The sequence below is a fragment of the Ranitomeya imitator genome, chromosome 1, assembly GCF_032444005.1.
Source record: "Ranitomeya imitator isolate aRanImi1 chromosome 1, aRanImi1.pri, whole genome shotgun sequence".
In the NCBI taxonomy this organism is placed as follows: Eukaryota; Metazoa; Chordata; class Amphibia; order Anura; family Dendrobatidae; genus Ranitomeya; species Ranitomeya imitator.
This window is the reverse complement of record NC_091282.1, coordinates 735986393-735993366: the sequence shown is the minus strand read 5'-3', so window position 1 is coordinate 735993366 and position 6974 is coordinate 735986393.

The window sequence follows — 6974 nt, the reverse complement described above, 5'->3', positions numbered from 1 at the left end:
GGTGGAAAATGAAATGCTAGGTAAAATCCCAAGAAACAATGAAAACCCTATATTAAGGGTCACCAATCTAACCCAAGAAGAGGTGCGAAACCGGCTAAATAAGATTAAAATAGATAAATCTCCGGGTCCGGATGGCATACACCCACGAGTACTAAGAGAACTAAGTAATGTAATAGATAAACCATTATTTCTTATTTTTAGGGACTCTATAGCGACAGGGTCTGTTCCGCAGGACTGGCGCATAGCAAATGTGGTGCCAATATTCAAAAAGGGCTCTAAAAGTGAACCTGGAAATTATAGGCCAGTAAGTGTAACCTCTATTGTTGGTAAAATATTTGAAGGGTTTCTGAGGGATGTTATTCTGGATTATCTCAATGAGAATAACTGTTTAACTCCATATCAGCATGGGTTTATGAGAAATCGCTCCTGTCAAACCAATCTAATCAGTTTTTATGAAGAGGTAAGCTATAGGCTGGACCACGGTGAGTCATTGGACGTGGTATATCTCGATTTTTCCAAAGCGTTTAATACCGTGCCGCACAAGAGGTTGGTACACAAAATGAGAATGCTTGGTCTGGGGGAAAATGTGTGTAAATGGGTTAGTAACTGGCTTAGTGATAGAAAGCAGAGGGTGGTTATAAATGGTATAGTCTCTAACTGGGTCGCTGTGACCAGTGGGGTACCGCAGGGGTCGGTATTGGGACCTGTTCTCTTCAACATATTCATTAATGATCTGGTAGAAGGTTTACACAGTAAAATATCGATATTTGCAGATGATACAAAACTATATAAAGCAGTTAATACAAGAGAAGATAGTATTCTGCTACAGATGGATCTGGATAAGTTGGAAACTTGGGCTGAAAGGTGGCAGATGAGGTTTAACAATGATAAATGTAAGGTTATACACATGGGAAGAAGGAATCAATATCACCATTACACACTGAATGGGAAACCACTGGGTAAATCTGACAGGGAGAAGGACTTGGGGATCCTAGTTAATGATAAACTTACATGGAGCAGCCAGTGCCAGGCAGCAGCTGCCAAGGCAAACAGGATCATGGGGTGCATTAAAAGAGGTCTGGATACACATGATGAGAGCATTATACTGCCTCTGTACAAATCCCTAGTTAGACCGCACATGGAGTACTGTGTCCAGTTTTGGGCACCGGTGCTCAGGAAGGATATAATGGAACTAGAGAGAGTACAAAGGAGGGCAACAAAATTAATAAAGGGGATGGGAGAACTACAATACCCAGATAGATTAGCGAAATTAGGATTATTTAGTCTAGAAAAAAGACGACTGAGGGGCGATCTAATAACCATGTATAAGTATATAAGGGGACAATACAAATATCTCGCTGAGGATCTGTTTATACCAAGGAAGGTGACGGGCACAAGGGGGCATTCTTTGCGTCTGGAGGAGAGAAGGTTTTTCCACCAACATAGAAGAGGATTCTTTACTGTTAGGGCAGTGAGAATCTGGAATTGCTTGCCTGAGGAGGTGGTGATGGCGAACTCAGTCGAGGGGTTCAAGAGAGGCCTGGATGTCTTCCTGGAGCAGAACAATATTGTATCATACAATTATTAGGTTCTGTAGAAGGACGTAGATCTGGGGATTTATTATGATGGAATATAGGCTGAACTGGATGGACAAATGTCTTTTTTCGGCCTTACTAACTATGTTACTATGTTACTATGTATATTGCTTTTTTAGGTCCCGAAGACTTAAAGTACATTTTAGCGGCAGTCCTATTAAGGAACAGATCGCTGATACAAGTAGCTCTAGCCAATCTGAAATACCATTCCAACTTAAACAATTAGGCCTTAGAGTCCCGAGTAATTACAATCCACCACGCACTTATCATCCTATTGAAACATATATTTCACTGGTTAAGAGGGATGTTGAATTAAATCTGAAATCCATTCATAAAGGATCAATGCGTATACATAGAAATTTATCCTTTACAGAAAAAGACACGTTGAAGAGTCTAAAAGAAAATAAGCGGATTGTGATTAAACCCGCCGATAAGGGGGGCTCCATAGTCATCATAGACAAAATACACTATGTATCGATCATACAATCACAGTTGAATGATAGGACTACATATCAGTCAATTGATCGAGACCCTACTTTTGATGCAGCAAGGGAGATATGCCAGATTATAAAAACATATAAAGAAAAGGGTACGATTGACGCAAAATTAAGTGAATATCTTATTAACACCCAACCGATGACACCTGTATTTTACATTCTCCCTAAAGTGCATCAGGACTTAATGAATCCACCAGGGCGACCTATTGTGGCGTCAACAAATTCCCTTCTCTCTCCCCTCGCTATTACTCTGGATCGCATTCTTACTCCTTTGCTACATAATATCTCCTCATATCTTAAAGATACAACAGACTTTCTATCTAAGTTACATACCATCATTCCTGTGGTTTCTGGGTGCACACTCGTTACTCTAGACGTGAACAGTTTATATACGTGTATTGATCATCAAAGAGGAATTGATGCGGTTCAATGGTTCTTGACAGAGTATGCTGCTTTTTCCCCAGATCAACTTCAATTCTGTTTGGATTTACTGTCTTTTATTCTGCATAAAAATTTCTTCATGTTTGGGGATCAATATTATATACAAAGAACCGGGACAGCCATGGGCTCTAACATGGCACCACCATATGCGAATATTTTTATGGCAGCATTTGAGGAAACACATGTTTATACACATCCGCTATTTCAAACACATTCTATATACTGGAAACGGTATATAGATGATGTTTTTATGATTTGGAGGGGTGAGGGGGGACTTCTCCTTCAGTTTGTACGAGACATAAATACCTGTGTTCCTAATCTATCATTTTCTATGCATATGAGTACAATATCTATTAACTTTTTGGATACACTGAAAACTTTGGAAGCTGATGGGAATCTTGATGTGGACTTGTATTGCAAGCCAACTGACAAAAACAGTTTATTGCATTATAGCAGTTGTCACCCCCGACATGTTAAACAGTCTTTACCTACATCCCAATTTCACCGCGTGTCACGGATTGTACCCAATGAGGAGAAACAGGCAGTACGACATCAGGAAAAGTCAGCGAAGTTCTTACAGCGTGGATACCCTATGAAAACACTTCAAAAAGCTAGAACAGATATTAGGAATAACAGGGAGAATTCGGACAGACAGAGAATACCCTTTGTCAGCACATTTCATCCGTATCTTTATATGATAAAAAATTGTGTTTTGCGTCACTGGGATTTATTGGGTAAGGCCTATCCCGATATACCTGAATTCAATGACATTCCCATTATGTGCTATAGAAAACCGCCCTAACTCAGGAACCTTTTAGTTAGGGCTGACGTGGGGTTTAATAAACCCCGATGCACACAGAGGACCCTTCTCACACAGAAATGAGGTACATTTCCTTGTCTTCATTGCTTGCAATGTTCAACCATTACGAAAGGAGAAATCTTCTCACATCCCCGGTCTGGGAAAATCTTCAAAATAGATGGCTTTTTCACGTGCGACTCATCGTATGTTATATATCTGATCAAGTGCCCTTGCGGTCTCGGATATGTTGGAGAGACTACCCAACATATCCGAGACCACATATCTCAACACAAGTCCACCATTAGATGTAGCAAACTTATGTTACCCATTCCAGCACACTTTGCCGCCGCGGGACACAATGTGTCCCAATTGAAATACCAAGTTATAGAGAGTGTAGCATTACCCAGAAGGGGTGGTGACAGGATCAAGAGGCTAAAGTCAAGGGAATCCTATTGGATTTTTACTTTACAAACGCCGGAGCCGTGGGGTCTGAATAGGGAGTACGAGATTACCTATTGATTATATTATCATCATATGTCATATTGATTAGTATGGAGATTGAAGATATGTTAATTCTATTGTAACTTTTAATTCCTTCTCGCTTTTTATTTATTTTTTATTTTTTTCTTTCCACAGGTCACCTAATGATCTTGGTAATGTATCCCCTTTTTGAGCTCGGTTCCCCCTTTTTTCTTTTTCTGTGTTCTTACTTCTACTAACATCACCTTTCTCCTTACCGTTATATATTTAACGTTCAACAGCGCATGCGCTTATGCCACTTGTTTCTTTCGGATCTTCCGAGCTTCTGAGCGGCACTCCTCATCACTGCGCTTGCGCAAGATCCTCTTCCTTTCCTTCCTCTCTCATATTGGCTTCTCTCGGCTCTCCTCGGTTTCTCCTAGAGGCGCAGGCGCACTCCTCACTGATTCTTTCGTCTTTTTCCGGGATCACTCGGCCTCACTACACGTGATCAGCAGGATGTGACATCACCGCCTTATTTAAGGTCCTTCAACACCGGGATGTATTATCTCTCTGGGATCGCCGTTTGGGCTGCCGTTCATAACCACAGGTAATTGCTTTTTTTGCACTGTAAATGGGTGAATTTCTTTGCGGTTTATATCTTCTTTCTTTTAGGGTCCTTGGCTCGTTATGGGTATACATTTCCGATAGTATACGTATACATATACCTTTTTGTTGGCACATCCTGTGTGCAATACAACACATGGCAGGGTTTGCATGTTACAGAGTGAAATGGTAGCCTTATTTTTCCAATTAACATAATTAACTTCTTATGCATGATCCTTCACGGCACTGACCTCCAATGGGGAAATATTATAAATTATAAAAAATATATAGTTATTATTATGGATGTGAACTATGTTAATTAGTTTTTTTCTGCTATTATTTAATAGTGGCCTATGCTGCACAAGAGGTTGCATGATTTATAACCGGCTTGATAATTAAATAGAAACGTATTTTCTTTCCTTACCCCCTTTTTTTGTGAATTCATCATATATGCAGATTGTCATTTATTTTACATGTACTACGTGGTAGAAGTACTGACTTATTATTCATATCTGTATTTTGTATTAATATTATATTATGCATTTATATTATATTATGTTCATATTTTTGTTTATATAGACTGAACCCTTGATAAAGACCGTTTGCGGTTGAAACGTTGGGGACAAGTTTCTTATGTTATGCTTCGTTTCACGGCTGTGAATTCCCAGAATAAAAATTAATCATTGAAAATCAAGATAAAAAGATTTTTCTTCATTTTTTTCGTGTGTGCTGGAGGTTGCTCTATTATATGGAATTAGGGGTCTGTTTGGATTAGGGTTTCAGTTAGAATTGGGGGGTTTCCACTGTTTAGGCACATTAGGGGTCTCCAAACGCTACATGGCGTCCGATCTCAATTCCAGCCAATTCTGCGTTGAAAAAGTAAAACAGTGTTCCTTCCCTTCCGAGCTCCCCCGTGTGCCCAAACAGGAGTTAACCCCAAAATATGGGGTATCAGCGTACTCAGGACAAATTGGACAACATCTTTTTTTGGGGGTCCAATTTCTCCTGTTACTCTTGGTAAAATAAAACAAATTGAAGCTAAAATAAATTTTTTTTAAAACATACCAAAAATTCCTGTGAAACACCAGAAGGGTTAATAAACTTCTTGAATGTGGTTTTGAGCCCCTTGGGGGGTGCAGTTTTTAGAATGGTTTCACACTTGGGTATTTTCTATCATATAGACCCCTCAAAGTGATTTCAAATGTGATGTAGTCCCTAAAAAAAAAGGTGTTGTAAAAATGAGAAATTGCTGGTCAACTTTTAACCCTTATAACTCCCTAACAAAAAAAAAAATTTTGGTTCCAAAATTGTGCTGATGTAAAGTAGACATGTGGGAAATGTTAATTATTAAGTATTTTGTGTGACATAACTCTGTGATTCAAGGGCATAAAAATTCAAAGTTGGAAAATTGCGAACTTTTCGCCAAATTTCCATTTTTTTCACAAATAAACGCAGGTAATATCAAAGAAATTTTACTACTAACATGAAGTACAATATGTCACGAGAAAACAATGTCAGAATCATCAGGATCCGTTGAAGCGTTCCAGAGTTATTACCTCATACAGGGACAGTGGTCAGAATTGTTAAAATTGGCCCGGTCATTAACGTGCAAACCACCCTTGGGGGTAAAGGGGTTAAGCATACTAGCGCAAAAAAATCTATTTGTATTTCTTACTAGCTGAAGAGCCCAGCGTTGCCTGGGCATAGTAAATATCTGTGGTTAGTTATAGCACCTCACTTCTCTCATTTTCCCCCTCACATCTCTCATTTTCCCCCTCACTCCTCTTATTTTCCCCCTAACACTTGTCATTTCGACCTCACATCTGTCATTTTCCAATCACTCCACTATTTTCCCTCACGCCTCTCATTTTGCACTCACACCTCTCATTTTCCCCTCAGTATATACATTTGTCATCTCCTTTATATATAGTATACACCTGTATGTCATCTCCTGTATATAGTATATACCTGTATGTCATCTCCCCTGCATATATAGTATATACCTGTATGTCATCTCCTCTGTAAATAGTATATACCTGCTGTATATCATCTCCTCCTGTATATTGTATATACCTGTCATCTCCTCCTGTATATACTTGTATGTCATCTCCTCCTACATATAACATATACATGTATGTCATCTCCTGTATATAGTATATACCTGTATGTCATCTCTCCTGTATATAGTATATACCTGTGTGTCATCTGCTCCTGTATATACCTGTGGGACATCTCCCCTGTATATACCTGTATGTCATCTCCTCCTGTATATACCTAAGTGTCATCTCCTCTTTTATATAGTATATACCTGTATGTCATCTCCTCCTGTACATAGTATATACCTGTGTGTCATCTGCTCCTGTATATACCTGTGGGACATCTCCCCTGTATATACCTGTATGTCATCTCCTCCTGTATATAGTATATACCGGTGTGTCATCTCTCCTGTATATAGTATATATCTGTGTGTCATCTCCCCTGTATATAGTATGTACCTGTATGTTATCTCCTCCTGTATAAGACCTCGTTCACATTTTATTTGGTCAGTATTTTTACCTCAGTATTTGTAAGCTAAAT